This window comes from Schistocerca americana, unplaced genomic scaffold (genome assembly GCF_021461395.2).
Source record: "Schistocerca americana isolate TAMUIC-IGC-003095 unplaced genomic scaffold, iqSchAmer2.1 HiC_scaffold_458, whole genome shotgun sequence".
NCBI classification, from domain to species: domain Eukaryota; kingdom Metazoa; phylum Arthropoda; class Insecta; order Orthoptera; family Acrididae; genus Schistocerca; species Schistocerca americana.
The window spans coordinates 22,734-41,515 of record NW_025726190.1 but is presented as its reverse complement, the minus strand read 5'-3'; the positions used below and the strand labels follow the sequence as shown (position 1 = coordinate 41,515).

General features: G+C 50.2%; 34 non-coding genes across 34 annotated transcripts; all 34 read right to left on the bottom strand.

Annotated features, from left to right (window-relative positions):
• Positions 1-203: 203 nt before the first annotated feature.
• Positions 204-276, bottom strand: Trnaf-gaa. The gene has a single exon. It is a non-coding gene; the product is annotated as a tRNA-Phe (tRNA).
• Positions 277-834: 558 nt separating this feature from the next.
• Trnas-uga lies at positions 835-916 on the bottom strand. The gene has a single exon. It is a non-coding gene; the product is annotated as a tRNA-Ser (tRNA).
• A 691-nt stretch (positions 917-1,607) lies between these two features.
• Trnas-cga lies at positions 1,608-1,689 on the bottom strand. Its single transcript has one exon. It is a non-coding gene; the product is annotated as a tRNA-Ser (tRNA).
• A 138-nt stretch (positions 1,690-1,827) lies between these two features.
• Trnak-uuu lies at positions 1,828-1,900 on the bottom strand. Its single transcript has one exon. It is a non-coding gene; the product is annotated as a tRNA-Lys (tRNA).
• Positions 1,901-2,428: 528 nt separating this feature from the next.
• Trnaf-gaa lies at positions 2,429-2,501 on the bottom strand. The gene has a single exon. It is a non-coding gene; the product is annotated as a tRNA-Phe (tRNA).
• A 558-nt stretch (positions 2,502-3,059) lies between these two features.
• Positions 3,060-3,141, bottom strand: Trnas-uga. The gene has a single exon. It is a non-coding gene; the product is annotated as a tRNA-Ser (tRNA).
• Positions 3,142-3,832: 691 nt separating this feature from the next.
• Trnas-cga lies at positions 3,833-3,914 on the bottom strand. Its single transcript has one exon. It is a non-coding gene; the product is annotated as a tRNA-Ser (tRNA).
• A 138-nt stretch (positions 3,915-4,052) lies between these two features.
• Positions 4,053-4,125, bottom strand: Trnak-uuu. The gene has a single exon. It is a non-coding gene; the product is annotated as a tRNA-Lys (tRNA).
• Positions 4,126-4,653: 528 nt separating this feature from the next.
• On the bottom strand, positions 4,654-4,726 carry Trnaf-gaa. The gene has a single exon. It is a non-coding gene; the product is annotated as a tRNA-Phe (tRNA).
• Positions 4,727-5,284: 558 nt separating this feature from the next.
• Trnas-uga lies at positions 5,285-5,366 on the bottom strand. The gene has a single exon. It is a non-coding gene; the product is annotated as a tRNA-Ser (tRNA).
• Positions 5,367-6,057: 691 nt separating this feature from the next.
• Trnas-cga lies at positions 6,058-6,139 on the bottom strand. The gene has a single exon. It is a non-coding gene; the product is annotated as a tRNA-Ser (tRNA).
• Positions 6,140-6,277: 138 nt separating this feature from the next.
• Positions 6,278-6,350, bottom strand: Trnak-uuu. The gene has a single exon. It is a non-coding gene; the product is annotated as a tRNA-Lys (tRNA).
• A 528-nt stretch (positions 6,351-6,878) lies between these two features.
• Positions 6,879-6,951, bottom strand: Trnaf-gaa. Its single transcript has one exon. It is a non-coding gene; the product is annotated as a tRNA-Phe (tRNA).
• Positions 6,952-7,509: 558 nt separating this feature from the next.
• On the bottom strand, positions 7,510-7,591 carry Trnas-uga. Its single transcript has one exon. It is a non-coding gene; the product is annotated as a tRNA-Ser (tRNA).
• A 691-nt stretch (positions 7,592-8,282) lies between these two features.
• Positions 8,283-8,364, bottom strand: Trnas-cga. Its single transcript has one exon. It is a non-coding gene; the product is annotated as a tRNA-Ser (tRNA).
• Positions 8,365-8,502: 138 nt separating this feature from the next.
• On the bottom strand, positions 8,503-8,575 carry Trnak-uuu. The gene has a single exon. It is a non-coding gene; the product is annotated as a tRNA-Lys (tRNA).
• A 528-nt stretch (positions 8,576-9,103) lies between these two features.
• On the bottom strand, positions 9,104-9,176 carry Trnaf-gaa. The gene has a single exon. It is a non-coding gene; the product is annotated as a tRNA-Phe (tRNA).
• A 558-nt stretch (positions 9,177-9,734) lies between these two features.
• Trnas-uga lies at positions 9,735-9,816 on the bottom strand. The gene has a single exon. It is a non-coding gene; the product is annotated as a tRNA-Ser (tRNA).
• A 691-nt stretch (positions 9,817-10,507) lies between these two features.
• Positions 10,508-10,589, bottom strand: Trnas-cga. The gene has a single exon. It is a non-coding gene; the product is annotated as a tRNA-Ser (tRNA).
• Positions 10,590-10,727: 138 nt separating this feature from the next.
• Positions 10,728-10,800, bottom strand: Trnak-uuu. Its single transcript has one exon. It is a non-coding gene; the product is annotated as a tRNA-Lys (tRNA).
• A 528-nt stretch (positions 10,801-11,328) lies between these two features.
• Trnaf-gaa lies at positions 11,329-11,401 on the bottom strand. Its single transcript has one exon. It is a non-coding gene; the product is annotated as a tRNA-Phe (tRNA).
• Positions 11,402-11,959: 558 nt separating this feature from the next.
• Positions 11,960-12,041, bottom strand: Trnas-uga. The gene has a single exon. It is a non-coding gene; the product is annotated as a tRNA-Ser (tRNA).
• A 691-nt stretch (positions 12,042-12,732) lies between these two features.
• Trnas-cga lies at positions 12,733-12,814 on the bottom strand. Its single transcript has one exon. It is a non-coding gene; the product is annotated as a tRNA-Ser (tRNA).
• Positions 12,815-12,952: 138 nt separating this feature from the next.
• On the bottom strand, positions 12,953-13,025 carry Trnak-uuu. Its single transcript has one exon. It is a non-coding gene; the product is annotated as a tRNA-Lys (tRNA).
• Positions 13,026-13,553: 528 nt separating this feature from the next.
• Positions 13,554-13,626, bottom strand: Trnaf-gaa. The gene has a single exon. It is a non-coding gene; the product is annotated as a tRNA-Phe (tRNA).
• A 558-nt stretch (positions 13,627-14,184) lies between these two features.
• On the bottom strand, positions 14,185-14,266 carry Trnas-uga. The gene has a single exon. It is a non-coding gene; the product is annotated as a tRNA-Ser (tRNA).
• Positions 14,267-14,957: 691 nt separating this feature from the next.
• Trnas-cga lies at positions 14,958-15,039 on the bottom strand. Its single transcript has one exon. It is a non-coding gene; the product is annotated as a tRNA-Ser (tRNA).
• A 138-nt stretch (positions 15,040-15,177) lies between these two features.
• On the bottom strand, positions 15,178-15,250 carry Trnak-uuu. The gene has a single exon. It is a non-coding gene; the product is annotated as a tRNA-Lys (tRNA).
• A 528-nt stretch (positions 15,251-15,778) lies between these two features.
• On the bottom strand, positions 15,779-15,851 carry Trnaf-gaa. Its single transcript has one exon. It is a non-coding gene; the product is annotated as a tRNA-Phe (tRNA).
• A 558-nt stretch (positions 15,852-16,409) lies between these two features.
• Trnas-uga lies at positions 16,410-16,491 on the bottom strand. The gene has a single exon. It is a non-coding gene; the product is annotated as a tRNA-Ser (tRNA).
• Positions 16,492-17,182: 691 nt separating this feature from the next.
• Trnas-cga lies at positions 17,183-17,264 on the bottom strand. The gene has a single exon. It is a non-coding gene; the product is annotated as a tRNA-Ser (tRNA).
• A 138-nt stretch (positions 17,265-17,402) lies between these two features.
• Positions 17,403-17,475, bottom strand: Trnak-uuu. Its single transcript has one exon. It is a non-coding gene; the product is annotated as a tRNA-Lys (tRNA).
• A 528-nt stretch (positions 17,476-18,003) lies between these two features.
• Trnaf-gaa lies at positions 18,004-18,076 on the bottom strand. Its single transcript has one exon. It is a non-coding gene; the product is annotated as a tRNA-Phe (tRNA).
• A 558-nt stretch (positions 18,077-18,634) lies between these two features.
• Trnas-uga lies at positions 18,635-18,716 on the bottom strand. The gene has a single exon. It is a non-coding gene; the product is annotated as a tRNA-Ser (tRNA).
• Positions 18,717-18,782: the final 66 nt, after the last annotated feature.

Here is an 18,782-nt window from a genome sequence, read left to right as displayed (position 1 = left end):
CCTGACACAGAAAAAGGAACGCAGTCGGTAGGACTTTTTTGATTCTTTTGCTTCTAAGGGAGTCAGTTGTCTAGTGAGTTCCTCTTATGGCATGCACTAGACAACCAGAACACCTACAGGAGAGAGTCATTGTTGTTGTCAGCGGTAGTTGCATTATCACCAACGCAGAGCAATTCCATTGGCGTCGCATCAAAACGAGTACCTGCCGAAACCCGGGATCGAACCAGGGACCTTTAGATCTTCAGTCTAACGCTCTCCCAACTGAGCTATTTCGGCTGACGTTGAACGGTGCTGTTTGCATGTGTTCGTCAAACTCTGCCTCGTTGCCAATTTCACAGTCACCTTCGTCTGATAAGACACAGGGACGCTGAAAGGCGAGCAGCCGATGCAGTGAAGTCCCACACACATTTCTTCTGCTTCCATCATCGTAACAAGCAAACATGTCGACTCGATTCGTGTAATATTCACTTCGCTGACTTCACGTGACGCCGCGCTGACGCTAGAAAACCCGTGCTATATCGATGCCAGGGGCAACTCATGTGCAGAGAACGACACAAGAAGGAGTGAGCCTCTCCACCGTATGAGAGGCAGTTTCTAGCAGATACACACGGTAAAACATTCGACTTGCGTTAGCTCATAAATTGCTACACGTCATCGTCTGCAAGCTAAAATGGACTGTGAGACGAGGAGATGAGCTGCGGCTTCTGGACGCGACTGTAACGCTGCGCCCTGGATCAAATAGTACTGCACATTGCTGGTGACCCACGTGTTTAGTAGTGACGCAACTGCTAGGATGCAGCTGAAACGTCCATCTTTTGAGAGCGAGGAAATTTTCGCAGTCGGCAGGACTCGAACCTAAGCTCCCAGAGGGAATCTGATTTCAAGTCAGACGCCTTAACCACTCGGCCACGACTGCCGGTGGCAGAAGCGACTCCCGACAAGTGAAACCGCCACCTTTACAAGCAATCTGATGGCAGAAAACGGCGTGGCCTCACTCTTTTCCGTAGGGTTTCCATTAGCCGTTACGAAAGTGTATTAATTTTCGCCCAGACAGGGACTTGAACCCAGGACCCTTTGTTTGAAAGCCTAACGCTCTACCGACTCAGCTATGCGGGCCCACGCACGAGCATTATCGTACAGCTGCGTGGTGTGCGAGTGATTCGCATGTTGTAATTACTGGCTTATGGCTCCAATGGCGACTTCACCGACTTCCCACTGACGCACCGCTGACGCTAGTTTTCTGTCGTCTTAAAACGATGGGCATACCTCCAAGCAACTGCGAGATCTTATGAAAAGAAACGCTGCACCACTGCCTTTGCCGCGCTCGAATGATTGAATTGCGATTCTTAAAAAGAAATGAATGTTCGCTCTGTCCAACACTTTCGAGCACATCTGTGTACTCACGATCTCAGCGACGGCTTTCTGCAGTCCCAGCATCAGCGCGAGGTGAACCGATGGCCACAGTAAGCAGCGGTCGTCGCGAAACTCAGTATTCTTAAACGGAAACTTTCGTCTTGTTGAGAATGGCGTCACTGGTTTGCACCCGCATTCGCCCACGCATGTCACAGGTGTGCGAAAATTTTTGCTCCTCTTTACGCAAAATCGCACGCAGCCGGTAGGATTCGAACCTACGCTCCCAGAGGGAATCTGATTTCGAGTCAGACGCCTTAACCACTCGGCCACGACTGCCGGTAGCGCGGTGTTGTCCCGACACATGCAACTGCTACTGTTTAAAGCACTGTGGTGTCAGAAACAGGCGTAGCTGCATTATTTTCCGTAGCGTTTCCACCGCTACCAGACGAATCGCTACCAAAGTATTAAAATTTCCGCCCGGACAGGGACTTGAACCCTGGACCCTTAGGTTAAAAGCCTAATGCTCTACCGACTGAGCTATCCGGGCTCACGCGACGCTGTGAAACCTCCCACGATGCACAACTCACGTCCTTTACTGCTGTGCAATCGCTGCATGGGGCCGTTACTAATAAAACGTCGCCTAAATGCTGTCTGCAAACTTATCGCGATAAGCTCGTAACACACTACCGAAGACTGCTGACACACGATGCAACAACAAATTGCAGGAGTCGTTACGTCTCATACGTTGGAGCAGCGAATTTACATGTTTTGTCGACACTCACTGGGCAATTGGAAAATTCGCAAGCATTTCGAATGCAATGTTTCCCACGTTTTCGCTCATTTCACGGTTCCGTTGAAGACGTTCTTCACCACCTGACACAGAAAAAGGAACGCAGTCGGTAGGACTTTTTTGATTCTTTTGCTTCTAAGGGAGTCAGTTGTCTAGTGAGTTCCTCTTATGGCATGCACTAGACAACCAGAACACCTACAGGAGAGAGTCATTGTTGTTGTCAGCGGTAGTTGCATTATCACCAACGCAGAGCAATTCCATTGGCGTCGCATCAAAACGAGTACCTGCCGAAACCCGGGATCGAACCAGGGACCTTTAGATCTTCAGTCTAACGCTCTCCCAACTGAGCTATTTCGGCTGACGTTGAACGGTGCTGTTTGCATGTGTTCGTCAAACTCTGCCTCGTTGCCAATTTCACAGTCACCTTCGTCTGATAAGACACAGGGACGCTGAAAGGCGAGCAGCCGATGCAGTGAAGTCCCACACACATTTCTTCTGCTTCCATCATCGTAACAAGCAAACATGTCGACTCGATTCGTGTAATATTCACTTCGCTGACTTCACGTGACGCCGCGCTGACGCTAGAAAACCCGTGCTATATCGATGCCAGGGGCAACTCATGTGCAGAGAACGACACAAGAAGGAGTGAGCCTCTCCACCGTATGAGAGGCAGTTTCTAGCAGATACACACGGTAAAACATTCGACTTGCGTTAGCTCATAAATTGCTACACGTCATCGTCTGCAAGCTAAAATGGACTGTGAGACGAGGAGATGAGCTGCGGCTTCTGGACGCGACTGTAACGCTGCGCCCTGGATCAAATAGTACTGCACATTGCTGGTGACCCACGTGTTTAGTAGTGACGCAACTGCTAGGATGCAGCTGAAACGTCCATCTTTTGAGAGCGAGGAAATTTTCGCAGTCGGCAGGACTCGAACCTAAGCTCCCAGAGGGAATCTGATTTCAAGTCAGACGCCTTAACCACTCGGCCACGACTGCCGGTGGCAGAAGCGACTCCCGACAAGTGAAACCGCCACCTTTACAAGCAATCTGATGGCAGAAAACGGCGTGGCCTCACTCTTTTCCGTAGGGTTTCCATTAGCCGTTACGAAAGTGTATTAATTTTCGCCCAGACAGGGACTTGAACCCAGGACCCTTTGTTTGAAAGCCTAACGCTCTACCGACTCAGCTATGCGGGCCCACGCACGAGCATTATCGTACAGCTGCGTGGTGTGCGAGTGATTCGCATGTTGTAATTACTGGCTTATGGCTCCAATGGCGACTTCACCGACTTCCCACTGACGCACCGCTGACGCTAGTTTTCTGTCGTCTTAAAACGATGGGCATACCTCCAAGCAACTGCGAGATCTTATGAAAAGAAACGCTGCACCACTGCCTTTGCCGCGCTCGAATGATTGAATTGCGATTCTTAAAAAGAAATGAATGTTCGCTCTGTCCAACACTTTCGAGCACATCTGTGTACTCACGATCTCAGCGACGGCTTTCTGCAGTCCCAGCATCAGCGCGAGGTGAACCGATGGCCACAGTAAGCAGCGGTCGTCGCGAAACTCAGTATTCTTAAACGGAAACTTTCGTCTTGTTGAGAATGGCGTCACTGGTTTGCACCCGCATTCGCCCACGCATGTCACAGGTGTGCGAAAATTTTTGCTCCTCTTTACGCAAACTCGCACGCAGCCGGTAGGATTCGAACCTACGCTCCCAGAGGGAATCTGATTTCGAGTCAGACGCCTTAACCACTCGGCCACGACTGCCGGTAGCGCGGTGTTGTCCCGACACATGCAACTGCTACTGTTTAAAGCACTGTGGTGTCAGAAACAGGCGTAGCTGCATTATTTTCCGTAGCGTTTCCACCGCTACCAGACGAATCGCTACCAAAGTATTAAAATTTCCGCCCGGACAGGGACTTGAACCCTGGACCCTTAGGTTAAAAGCCTAATGCTCTACCGACTGAGCTATCCGGGCTCACGCGACGCTGTGAAACCTCCCACGATGCACAACTCACGTCCTTTACTGCTGTGCAATCGCTGCATGGGGCCGTTACTAATAAAACGTCGCCTAAATGCTGTCTGCAAACTTATCGCGATAAGCTCGTAACACACTACCGAAGACTGCTGACACACGATGCAACAACAAATTGCAGGAGTCGTTACGTCTCATACGTTGGAGCAGCGAATTTACATGTTTTGTCGACACTCACTGGGCAATTGGAAAATTCGCAAGCATTTCGAATGCAATGTTTCCCACGTTTTCGCTCATTTCACGGTTCCGTTGAAGACGTTCTTCACCACCTGACACAGAAAAAGGAACGCAGTCGGTAGGACTTTTTTGATTCTTTTGCTTCTAAGGGAGTCAGTTGTCTAGTGAGTTCCTCTTATGGCATGCACTAGACAACCAGAACACCTACAGGAGAGAGTCATTGTTGTTGTCAGCGGTAGTTGCATTATCACCAACGCAGAGCAATTCCATTGGCGTCGCATCAAAACGAGTACCTGCCGAAACCCGGGATCGAACCAGGGACCTTTAGATCTTCAGCCTAACGCTCTCCCAACTGAGCTATTTCGGCTGACGTTGAACGGTGCTGTTTGCATGTGTTCGTCAAACTCTGCCTCGTTGCCAATTTCACAGTCACCTTCGTCTGATAAGACACAGGGACGCTGAAAGGCGAGCAGCCGATGCAGTGAAGTCCCACACACATTTCTTCTGCTTCCATCATCGTAACAAGCAAACATGTCGACTCGATTCGTGTAATATTCACTTCGCTGACTTCACGTGACGCCGCGCTGACGCTAGAAAACCCGTGCTATATCGATGCCAGGGGCAACTCATGTGCAGAGAACGACACAAGAAGGAGTGAGCCTCTCCACCGTATGAGAGGCAGTTTCTAGCAGATACACACGGTAAAACATTCGACTTGCGTTAGCTCATAAATTGCTACACGTCATCGTCTGCAAGCTAAAATGGACTGTGAGACGAGGAGATGAGCTGCGGCTTCTGGACGCGACTGTAACGCTGCGCCCTGGATCAAATAGTACTGCACATTGCTGGTGACCCACGTGTTTAGTAGTGACGCAACTGCTAGGATGCAGCTGAAACGTCCATCTTTTGAGAGCGAGGAAATTTTCGCAGTCGGCAGGACTCGAACCTAAGCTCCCAGAGGGAATCTGATTTCAAGTCAGACGCCTTAACCACTCGGCCACGACTGCCGGTGGCAGAAGCGACTCCCGACAAGTGAAACCGCCACCTTTACAAGCAATCTGATGGCAGAAAACGGCGTGGCCTCACTCTTTTCCGTAGGGTTTCCATTAGCCGTTACGAAAGTGTATTAATTTTCGCCCAGACAGGGACTTGAACCCAGGACCCTTTGTTTGAAAGCCTAACGCTCTACCGACTCAGCTATGCGGGCCCACGCACGAGCATTATCGTACAGCTGCGTGGTGTGCGAGTGATTCGCATGTTGTAATTACTGGCTTATGGCTCCAATGGCGACTTCACCGACTTCCCACTGACGCACCGCTGACGCTAGTTTTCTGTCGTCTTAAAACGATGGGCATACCTCCAAGCAACTGCGAGATCTTATGAAAAGAAACGCTGCACCACTGCCTTTGCCGCGCTCGAATGATTGAATTGCGATTCTTAAAAAGAAATGAATGTTCGCTCTGTCCAACACTTTCGAGCACATCTGTGTACTCACGATCTCAGCGACGGCTTTCTGCAGTCCCAGCATCAGCGCGAGGTGAACCGATGGCCACAGTAAGCAGCGGTCGTCGCGAAACTCAGTATTCTTAAACGGAAACTTTCGTCTTGTTGAGAATGGCGTCACTGGTTTGCACCCGCATTCGCCCACGCATGTCACAGGTGTGCGAAAATTTTTGCTCCTCTTTACGCAAACTCGCACGCAGCCGGTAGGATTCGAACCTACGCTCCCAGAGGGAATCTGATTTCGAGTCAGACGCCTTAACCACTCGGCCACGACTGCCGGTAGCGCGGTGTTGTCCCGACACATGCAACTGCTACTGTTTAAAGCACTGTGGTGTCAGAAACAGGCGTAGCTGCATTATTTTCCGTAGCGTTTCCACCGCTACCAGACGAATCGCTACCAAAGTATTAAAATTTCCGCCCGGACAGGGACTTGAACCCTGGACCCTTAGGTTAAAAGCCTAATGCTCTACCGACTGAGCTATCCGGGCTCACGCGACGCTGTGAAACCTCCCACGATGCACAACTCACGTCCTTTACTGCTGTGCAATCGCTGCATGGGGCCGTTACTAATAAAACGTCGCCTAAATGCTGTCTGCAAACTTATCGCGATAAGCTCGTAACACACTACCGAAGACTGCTGACACACGATGCAACAACAAATTGCAGGAGTCGTTACGTCTCATACGTTGGAGCAGCGAATTTACATGTTTTGTCGACACTCACTGGGCAATTGGAAAATTCGCAAGCATTTCGAATGCAATGTTTCCCACGTTTTCGCTCATTTCACGGTTCCGTTGAAGACGTTCTTCACCACCTGACACAGAAAAAGGAACGCAGTCGGTAGGACTTTTTTGATTCTTTTGCTTCTAAGGGAGTCAGTTGTCTAGTGAGTTCCTCTTATGGCATGCACTAGACAACCAGAACACCTACAGGAGAGAGTCATTGTTGTTGTCAGCGGTAGTTGCATTATCACCAACGCAGAGCAATTCCATTGGCGTCGCATCAAAACGAGTACCTGCCGAAACCCGGGATCGAACCAGGGACCTTTAGATCTTCAGCCTAACGCTCTCCCAACTGAGCTATTTCGGCTGACGTTGAACGGTGCTGTTTGCATGTGTTCGTCAAACTCTGCCTCGTTGCCAATTTCACAGTCACCTTCGTCTGATAAGACACAGGGACGCTGAAAGGCGAGCAGCCGATGCAGTGAAGTCCCACACACATTTCTTCTGCTTCCATCATCGTAACAAGCAAACATGTCGACTCGATTCGTGTAATATTCACTTCGCTGACTTCACGTGACGCCGCGCTGACGCTAGAAAACCCGTGCTATATCGATGCCAGGGGCAACTCATGTGCAGAGAACGACACAAGAAGGAGTGAGCCTCTCCACCGTATGAGAGGCAGTTTCTAGCAGATACACACGGTAAAACATTCGACTTGCGTTAGCTCATAAATTGCTACACGTCATCGTCTGCAAGCTAAAATGGACTGTGAGACGAGGAGATGAGCTGCGGCTTCTGGACGCGACTGTAACGCTGCGCCCTGGATCAAATAGTACTGCACATTGCTGGTGACCCACGTGTTTAGTAGTGACGCAACTGCTAGGATGCAGCTGAAACGTCCATCTTTTGAGAGCGAGGAAATTTTCGCAGTCGGCAGGACTCGAACCTAAGCTCCCAGAGGGAATCTGATTTCAAGTCAGACGCCTTAACCACTCGGCCACGACTGCCGGTGGCAGAAGCGACTCCCGACAAGTGAAACCGCCACCTTTACAAGCAATCTGATGGCAGAAAACGGCGTGGCCTCACTCTTTTCCGTAGGGTTTCCATTAGCCGTTACGAAAGTGTATTAATTTTCGCCCAGACAGGGACTTGAACCCAGGACCCTTTGTTTGAAAGCCTAACGCTCTACCGACTCAGCTATGCGGGCCCACGCACGAGCATTATCGTACAGCTGCGTGGTGTGCGAGTGATTCGCATGTTGTAATTACTGGCTTATGGCTCCAATGGCGACTTCACCGACTTCCCACTGACGCACCGCTGACGCTAGTTTTCTGTCGTCTTAAAACGATGGGCATACCTCCAAGCAACTGCGAGATCTTATGAAAAGAAACGCTGCACCACTGCCTTTGCCGCGCTCGAATGATTGAATTGCGATTCTTAAAAAGAAATGAATGTTCGCTCTGTCCAACACTTTCGAGCACATCTGTGTACTCACGATCTCAGCGACGGCTTTCTGCAGTCCCAGCATCAGCGCGAGGTGAACCGATGGCCACAGTAAGCAGCGGTCGTCGCGAAACTCAGTATTCTTAAACGGAAACTTTCGTCTTGTTGAGAATGGCGTCACTGGTTTGCACCCGCATTCGCCCACGCATGTCACAGGTGTGCGAAAATTTTTGCTCCTCTTTACGCAAAATCGCACGCAGCCGGTAGGATTCGAACCTACGCTCCCAGAGGGAATCTGATTTCGAGTCAGACGCCTTAACCACTCGGCCACGACTGCCGGTAGCGCGGTGTTGTCCCGACACATGCAACTGCTACTGTTTAAAGCACTGTGGTGTCAGAAACAGGCGTAGCTGCATTATTTTCCGTAGCGTTTCCACCGCTACCAGACGAATCGCTACCAAAGTATTAAAATTTCCGCCCGGACAGGGACTTGAACCCTGGACCCTTAGGTTAAAAGCCTAATGCTCTACCGACTGAGCTATCCGGGCTCACGCGACGCTGTGAAACCTCCCACGATGCACAACTCACGTCCTTTACTGCTGTGCAATCGCTGCATGGGGCCGTTACTAATAAAACGTCGCCTAAATGCTGTCTGCAAACTTATCGCGATAAGCTCGTAACACACTACCGAAGACTGCTGACACACGATGCAACAACAAATTGCAGGAGTCGTTACGTCTCATACGTTGGAGCAGCGAATTTACATGTTTTGTCGACACTCACTGGGCAATTGGAAAATTCGCAAGCATTTCGAATGCAATGTTTCCCACGTTTTCGCTCATTTCACGGTTCCGTTGAAGACGTTCTTCACCACCTGACACAGAAAAAGGAACGCAGTCGGTAGGACTTTTTTGATTCTTTTGCTTCTAAGGGAGTCAGTTGTCTAGTGAGTTCCTCTTATGGCATGCACTAGACAACCAGAACACCTACAGGAGAGAGTCATTGTTGTTGTCAGCGGTAGTTGCATTATCACCAACGCAGAGCAATTCCATTGGCGTCGCATCAAAACGAGTACCTGCCGAAACCCGGGATCGAACCAGGGACCTTTAGATCTTCAGTCTAACGCTCTCCCAACTGAGCTATTTCGGCTGACGTTGAACGGTGCTGTTTGCATGTGTTCGTCAAACTCTGCCTCGTTGCCAATTTCACAGTCACCTTCGTCTGATAAGACACAGGGACGCTGAAAGGCGAGCAGCCGATGCAGTGAAGTCCCACACACATTTCTTCTGCTTCCATCATCGTAACAAGCAAACATGTCGACTCGATTCGTGTAATATTCACTTCGCTGACTTCACGTGACGCCGCGCTGACGCTAGAAAACCCGTGCTATATCGATGCCAGGGGCAACTCATGTGCAGAGAACGACACAAGAAGGAGTGAGCCTCTCCACCGTATGAGAGGCAGTTTCTAGCAGATACACACGGTAAAACATTCGACTTGCGTTAGCTCATAAATTGCTACACGTCATCGTCTGCAAGCTAAAATGGACTGTGAGACGAGGAGATGAGCTGCGGCTTCTGGACGCGACTGTAACGCTGCGCCCTGGATCAAATAGTACTGCACATTGCTGGTGACCCACGTGTTTAGTAGTGACGCAACTGCTAGGATGCAGCTGAAACGTCCATCTTTTGAGAGCGAGGAAATTTTCGCAGTCGGCAGGACTCGAACCTAAGCTCCCAGAGGGAATCTGATTTCAAGTCAGACGCCTTAACCACTCGGCCACGACTGCCGGTGGCAGAAGCGACTCCCGACAAGTGAAACCGCCACCTTTACAAGCAATCTGATGGCAGAAAACGGCGTGGCCTCACTCTTTTCCGTAGGGTTTCCATTAGCCGTTACGAAAGTGTATTAATTTTCGCCCAGACAGGGACTTGAACCCAGGACCCTTTGTTTGAAAGCCTAACGCTCTACCGACTCAGCTATGCGGGCCCACGCACGAGCATTATCGTACAGCTGCGTGGTGTGCGAGTGATTCGCATGTTGTAATTACTGGCTTATGGCTCCAATGGCGACTTCACCGACTTCCCACTGACGCACCGCTGACGCTAGTTTTCTGTCGTCTTAAAACGATGGGCATACCTCCAAGCAACTGCGAGATCTTATGAAAAGAAACGCTGCACCACTGCCTTTGCCGCGCTCGAATGATTGAATTGCGATTCTTAAAAAGAAATGAATGTTCGCTCTGTCCAACACTTTCGAGCACATCTGTGTACTCACGATCTCAGCGACGGCTTTCTGCAGTCCCAGCATCAGCGCGAGGTGAACCGATGGCCACAGTAAGCAGCGGTCGTCGCGAAACTCAGTATTCTTAAACGGAAACTTTCGTCTTGTTGAGAATGGCGTCACTGGTTTGCACCCGCATTCGCCCACGCATGTCACAGGTGTGCGAAAATTTTTGCTCCTCTTTACGCAAACTCGCACGCAGCCGGTAGGATTCGAACCTACGCTCCCAGAGGGAATCTGATTTCGAGTCAGACGCCTTAACCACTCGGCCACGACTGCCGGTAGCGCGGTGTTGTCCCGACACATGCAACTGCTACTGTTTAAAGCACTGTGGTGTCAGAAACAGGCGTAGCTGCATTATTTTCCGTAGCGTTTCCACCGCTACCAGACGAATCGCTACCAAAGTATTAAAATTTCCGCCCGGACAGGGACTTGAACCCTGGACCCTTAGGTTAAAAGCCTAATGCTCTACCGACTGAGCTATCCGGGCTCACGCGACGCTGTGAAACCTCCCACGATGCACAACTCACGTCCTTTACTGCTGTGCAATCGCTGCATGGGGCCGTTACTAATAAAACGTCGCCTAAATGCTGTCTGCAAACTTATCGCGATAAGCTCGTAACACACTACCGAAGACTGCTGACACACGATGCAACAACAAATTGCAGGAGTCGTTACGTCTCATACGTTGGAGCAGCGAATTTACATGTTTTGTCGACACTCACTGGGCAATTGGAAAATTCGCAAGCATTTCGAATGCAATGTTTCCCACGTTTTCGCTCATTTCACGGTTCCGTTGAAGACGTTCTTCACCACCTGACACAGAAAAAGGAACGCAGTCGGTAGGACTTTTTTGATTCTTTTGCTTCTAAGGGAGTCAGTTGTCTAGTGAGTTCCTCTTATGGCATGCACTAGACAACCAGAACACCTACAGGAGAGAGTCATTGTTGTTGTCAGCGGTAGTTGCATTATCACCAACGCAGAGCAATTCCATTGGCGTCGCATCAAAACGAGTACCTGCCGAAACCCGGGATCGAACCAGGGACCTTTAGATCTTCAGTCTAACGCTCTCCCAACTGAGCTATTTCGGCTGACGTTGAACGGTGCTGTTTGCATGTGTTCGTCAAACTCTGCCTCGTTGCCAATTTCACAGTCACCTTCGTCTGATAAGACACAGGGACGCTGAAAGGCGAGCAGCCGATGCAGTGAAGTCCCACACACATTTCTTCTGCTTCCATCATCGTAACAAGCAAACATGTCGACTCGATTCGTGTAATATTCACTTCGCTGACTTCACGTGACGCCGCGCTGACGCTAGAAAACCCGTGCTATATCGATGCCAGGGGCAACTCATGTGCAGAGAACGACACAAGAAGGAGTGAGCCTCTCCACCGTATGAGAGGCAGTTTCTAGCAGATACACACGGTAAAACATTCGACTTGCGTTAGCTCATAAATTGCTACACGTCATCGTCTGCAAGCTAAAATGGACTGTGAGACGAGGAGATGAGCTGCGGCTTCTGGACGCGACTGTAACGCTGCGCCCTGGATCAAATAGTACTGCACATTGCTGGTGACCCACGTGTTTAGTAGTGACGCAACTGCTAGGATGCAGCTGAAACGTCCATCTTTTGAGAGCGAGGAAATTTTCGCAGTCGGCAGGACTCGAACCTAAGCTCCCAGAGGGAATCTGATTTCAAGTCAGACGCCTTAACCACTCGGCCACGACTGCCGGTGGCAGAAGCGACTCCCGACAAGTGAAACCGCCACCTTTACAAGCAATCTGATGGCAGAAAACGGCGTGGCCTCACTCTTTTCCGTAGGGTTTCCATTAGCCGTTACGAAAGTGTATTAATTTTCGCCCAGACAGGGACTTGAACCCAGGACCCTTTGTTTGAAAGCCTAACGCTCTACCGACTCAGCTATGCGGGCCCACGCACGAGCATTATCGTACAGCTGCGTGGTGTGCGAGTGATTCGCATGTTGTAATTACTGGCTTATGGCTCCAATGGCGACTTCACCGACTTCCCACTGACGCACCGCTGACGCTAGTTTTCTGTCGTCTTAAAACGATGGGCATACCTCCAAGCAACTGCGAGATCTTATGAAAAGAAACGCTGCACCACTGCCTTTGCCGCGCTCGAATGATTGAATTGCGATTCTTAAAAAGAAATGAATGTTCGCTCTGTCCAACACTTTCGAGCACATCTGTGTACTCACGATCTCAGCGACGGCTTTCTGCAGTCCCAGCATCAGCGCGAGGTGAACCGATGGCCACAGTAAGCAGCGGTCGTCGCGAAACTCAGTATTCTTAAACGGAAACTTTCGTCTTGTTGAGAATGGCGTCACTGGTTTGCACCCGCATTCGCCCACGCATGTCACAGGTGTGCGAAAATTTTTGCTCCTCTTTACGCAAAATCGCACGCAGCCGGTAGGATTCGAACCTACGCTCCCAGAGGGAATCTGATTTCGAGTCAGACGCCTTAACCACTCGGCCACGACTGCCGGTAGCGCGGTGTTGTCCCGACACATGCAACTGCTACTGTTTAAAGCACTGTGGTGTCAGAAACAGGCGTAGCTGCATTATTTTCCGTAGCGTTTCCACCGCTACCAGACGAATCGCTACCAAAGTATTAAAATTTCCGCCCGGACAGGGACTTGAACCCTGGACCCTTAGGTTAAAAGCCTAATGCTCTACCGACTGAGCTATCCGGGCTCACGCGACGCTGTGAAACCTCCCACGATGCACAACTCACGTCCTTTACTGCTGTGCAATCGCTGCATGGGGCCGTTACTAATAAAACGTCGCCTAAATGCTGTCTGCAAACTTATCGCGATAAGCTCGTAACACACTACCGAAGACTGCTGACACACGATGCAACAACAAATTGCAGGAGTCGTTACGTCTCATACGTTGGAGCAGCGAATTTACATGTTTTGTCGACACTCACTGGGCAATTGGAAAATTCGCAAGCATTTCGAATGCAATGTTTCCCACGTTTTCGCTCATTTCACGGTTCCGTTGAAGACGTTCTTCACCACCTGACACAGAAAAAGGAACGCAGTCGGTAGGACTTTTTTGATTCTTTTGCTTCTAAGGGAGTCAGTTGTCTAGTGAGTTCCTCTTATGGCATGCACTAGACAACCAGAACACCTACAGGAGAGAGTCATTGTTGTTGTCAGCGGTAGTTGCATTATCACCAACGCAGAGCAATTCCATTGGCGTCGCATCAAAACGAGTACCTGCCGAAACCCGGGATCGAACCAGGGACCTTTAGATCTTCAGTCTAACGCTCTCCCAACTGAGCTATTTCGGCTGACGTTGAACGGTGCTGTTTGCATGTGTTCGTCAAACTCTGCCTCGTTGCCAATTTCACAGTCACCTTCGTCTGATAAGACACAGGGACGCTGAAAGGCGAGCAGCCGATGCAGTGAAGTCCCACACACATTTCTTCTGCTTCCATCATCGTAACAAGCAAACATGTCGACTCGATTCGTGTAATATTCACTTCGCTGACTTCACGTGACGCCGCGCTGACGCTAGAAAACCCGTGCTATATCGATGCCAGGGGCAACTCATGTGCAGAGAACGACACAAGAAGGAGTGAGCCTCTCCACCGTATGAGAGGCAGTTTCTAGCAGATACACACGGTAAAACATTCGACTTGCGTTAGCTCATAAATTGCTACACGTCATCGTCTGCAAGCTAAAATGGACTGTGAGACGAGGAGATGAGCTGCGGCTTCTGGACGCGACTGTAACGCTGCGCCCTGGATCAAATAGTACTGCACATTGCTGGTGACCCACGTGTTTAGTAGTGACGCAACTGCTAGGATGCAGCTGAAACGTCCATCTTTTGAGAGCGAGGAAATTTTCGCAGTCGGCAGGACTCGAACCTAAGCTCCCAGAGGGAATCTGATTTCAAGTCAGACGCCTTAACCACTCGGCCACGACTGCCGGTGGCAGAAGCGACTCCCGACAAGTGAAACCGCCACCTTTACAAGCAATCTGATGGCAGAAAACGGCGTGGCCTCACTCTTTTCCGTAGGGTTTCCATTAGCCGTTACGAAAGTGTATTAATTTTCGCCCAGACAGGGACTTGAACCCAGGACCCTTTGTTTGAAAGCCTAACGCTCTACCGACTCAGCTATGCGGGCCCACGCACGAGCATTATCGTACAGCTGCGTGGTGTGCGAGTGATTCGCATGTTGTAATTACTGGCTTATGGCTCCAATGGCGACTTCACCGACTTCCCACTGACGCACCGCTGACGCTAGTTTTCTGTCGTCTTAAAACGATGGGCATACCTCCAAGCAACTGCGAGATCTTATGAAAAGAAACGCTGCACCACTGCCTTTGCCGCGCTCGAATGATTGAATTGCGATTCTTAAAAAGAAATGAATGTTCGCTCTGTCCAACACTTTCGAGCACATCTGTGTACTCACGATCTCAGCGACGGCTTTCTGCAGTCCCAGCATCAGCGCGAGGTGAACCGATGGCCACAGTAAGCAGCGGTCGTCGCGAAACTCAGTATTCTTAAACGGAAACTTTCGTCTTGTTGAGAATGGCGTCACTGGTTTGCACCCGCATTCGCCCACGCATGTCACAGGTGTGCGAAAATTTTTGCTCCTCTTTACGCAAACTCGCACGCAGCCGGTAGGATTCGAACCTACGCTCCCAGAGGGAATCTGATTTCGAGTCAGACGCCTTAACCACTCGGCCACGACTGCCGGTAGCGCGGTGTTGTCCCGACACATGCAACTGCTACTGTTTAAAGCACTGTGGTGTCAGAAACAGGCGTAGCTGCATTATTTTCCGTAGCGTTTCCACCGCTACCAGACGAATCGCTACCAAAGTATTAAAATTTCCGCCCGGACAGGGACTTGAACCCTGGACCCTTAGGTTAAAAGCCTAATGCTCTACCGACTGAGCTATCCGGGCTCACGCGACGCTGTGAAACCTCCCACGATGCACAACTCACGTCCTTTACTGCTGTGCAATCGCTGCATGGGGCCGTTACTAATAAAACGTCGCCTAAATGCTGTCTGCAAACTTATCGCGATAAGCTCGTAACACACTACCGAAGACTGCTGACACACGATGCAACAACAAATTGCAGGAGTCGTTACGTCTCATACGTTGGAGCAGCGAATTTACATGTTTTGTCGACACTCACTGGGCAATTGGAAAATTCGCAAGCATTTCGAATGCAATGTTTCCCACGTTTTCGCTCATTTCACGGTTCCGTTGAAGACGTTCTTCACCACCTGACACAGAAAAAGGAACGCAGTCGGTAGGACTTTTTTGATTCTTTTGCTTCTAAGGGAGTCAGTTGTCTAGTGAGTTCCTCTTATGGCATGCACTAGACAACCAGAACACCTACAGGAGAGAGTCATTGTTGTTGTCAGCGGTAGTTGCATTATCACCAACGCAGAGCAATTCCATTGGCGTCGCATCAAAACGAGTACCTGCCGAAACCCGGGATCGAACCAGGGACCTTTAGATCTTCAGTCTAACGCTCTCCCAACTGAGCTATTTCGGCTGACGTTGAACGGTGCTGTTTGCATGTGTTCGTCAAACTCTGCCTCGTTGCCAATTTCACAGTCACCTTCGTCTGATAAGACACAGGGACGCTGAAAGGCGAGCAGCCGATGCAGTGAAGTCCCACACACATTTCTTCTGCTTCCATCATCGTAACAAGCAAACATGTCGACTCGATTCGTGTAATATTCACTTCGCTGACTTCACGTGACGCCGCGCTGACGCTAGAAAACCCGTGCTATATCGATGCCAGGGGCAACTCATGTGCAGAGAACGACACAAGAAGGAGTGAGCCTCTCCACCGTATGAGAGGCAGTTTCTAGCAGATACACACGGTAAAACATTCGACTTGCGTTAGCTCATAAATTGCTACACGTCATCGTCTGCAAGCTAAAATGGACTGTGAGACGAGGAGATGAGCTGCGGCTTCTGGACGCGACTGTAACGCTGCGCCCTGGATCAAATAGTACTGCACATTGCTGGTGACCCACGTGTTTAGTAGTGACGCAACTGCTAGGATGCAGCTGAAACGTCCATCTTTTGAGAGCGAGGAAATTTTCGCAGTCGGCAGGACTCGAACCTAAGCTCCCAGAGGGAATCTGATTTCAAGTCAGACGCCTTAACCACTCGGCCACGACTGCCGGTGGCAGAAGCGACTCCCGACAAGTGAAACCGCCACCTTTACAAGCAATCTGATGGCAGAAAACGGCGTGGCCTCACTCTTTTCCGTAGGGTTTCCATTAGCCGTTACGAAAGTGTATTAATTTTCGCCCAGACAGGGACTTGAACCCAGGACCCTTTGTTTGAAAGCCTAACGCTCTACCGACTCAGCTATGCGGGCCCACGCACGAGCATTATCGTACAGCTGCGTGGTGTGCGAGTGATTCGCATGTTGTAATTACTGGCTTATGGCTCCAATGGCGACTTCACCGACTTCCCACTGACGCACCGCTGACGCTAGTTTTCTGTCGTCTTAAAACGATGGGCATACCTCCAAGCAACTGCGAGATCTTATGAAAAGAAACGCTGCACCACTGCCTTTGCCGCGCTCGAATGATTGAATTGCGATTCTTAAAAAGAAATGAATGTTCGCTCTGTCCAACACTTTCGAGCACATCTGTGTACTCACGATCTCAGCGACGGCTTTCTGCAGTCCCAGCATCAGCGCGAGGTGAACCGATGGCCACAGTAAGCAGCGGTCGTCGCGAAACTCAGTATTCTTAAACGGAAACTTTCGTCTTGTTGAGAATGGCGTCACTGGTTTGCACCCGCATTCGCCCACGCATGTCACAGGTGTGCGAAAATTTTTGCTCCTCTTTACGCAAAATCGCACGCAGCCGGTAGGATTCGAACCTACGCTCCCAGAGGGAATCTGATTTCGAGTCAGACGCCTTAACCACTCGGCCACGACTGCCGGTAGCGCGGTGTTGTCCCGACACATGCAACTGCTACTGTTTAAAGCACTGTGGTGTCAGAAACAGGCGTAGCTGCATTATTTTCCGTAGCGTTTCCACCGCTACCAGACGAATCGCTACCAAAGTATTAAAATTTCCGCCCGGACAGGGACTTGAACCCTGGACCCTTAGGTTAAAAGCCTAATGCTCTACCGACTGAGCTATCCGGGCTCACGCGACGCTGTGAAACCTCCCACGATGCACAACTCACGTCCTTTACTGCTGTGCAATCGCTGCATGGGGCCGTTACTAATAAAACGTCGCCTAAATGCTGTCTGCAAACTTATCGCGATAAGCTCGTAACACACTACCGAAGACTGCTGACACACGATGCAACAACAAATTGCAGGAGTCGTTACGTCTCATACGTTGGAGCAGCGAATTTACATGTTTTGTCGACACTCACTGGGCAATTGGAAAATTCGCAAGCATTTCGAATGCAATGTTTCCCACGTTTTCGCTCATTTCACGGTTCCGTTGAAGACGTTCTTCACCACCTGACACAGAAAAAGGAACGCAGTCGGTAGGACTTTTTTGATTCTTTTGCTTCTAAGGGAGTCAGTTGTCTAGTGAGTTCCTCTTATGGCATGCACTAGACAACCAGAACACCTACAGGAGAGAGTCATTGTTGTTGTCAGCGGTAGTTGCATTATCACCAACGCAGAGCAATTCCATTGGCGTCGCATCAAAACGAGTACCTGCCGAAACCCGGGATCGAACCAGGGACCTTTAGATCTTCAGTCTAACGCTCTCCCAACTGAGCTATTTCGGCTGACGTTGAACGGTGCTGTTTGCATGTGTTCGTCAAACTCTGCCTCGTTGCCAATTTCACAGTCACCTTCGTCTGATAAGACACAGGGACGCTGAAAGGCGAGCAGCCGATGCAGTGAAGTCCCACACACATTTCTTCTGCTTCCATCATCGTAACAAGCAAACATGTCGACTCGATTCGTGTAATATTCACTTCGCTGACTTCACGTGACGCCGCGCTGACGCTAGAAAACCCGTGCTATATCGATGCCAGGGGCAACTCATGTGCAGAGAACGACACAAGAAGGAGTGAGCCTCTCCACCGTATGAGAGGCAGTTTCTAGCAGATACACACGGTAAAACATTCGACTTGCGTTAGCTCATAAATTGCTACACGTCATCGTCTGCAAGCTAAAATGGACTGTGAGACGAGGAGATGAGCTGCGGCTTCTGGACGCGACTGTAACGCTGCGCCCTGGATCAAATAGTACTGCACATTGCTGGTGACCCACGTGTTTAGTAGTGACGCAACTGCTAGGATGCAGCTGAAACGTCCATCTTTTGAGAGCGAGGAAATTTTCGCAGTCGGCAGGACTCGAACCTAAGCTCCCAGAGGGAATCTGATTTCAAGTCAGACGCCTTAACCACTCGGCCACGACTGCCGGTGGCAGAAGCGACTCCCGACAAGTGAAACCGCCACCTTTACAAGCAATCTGATGGCAGAAAAC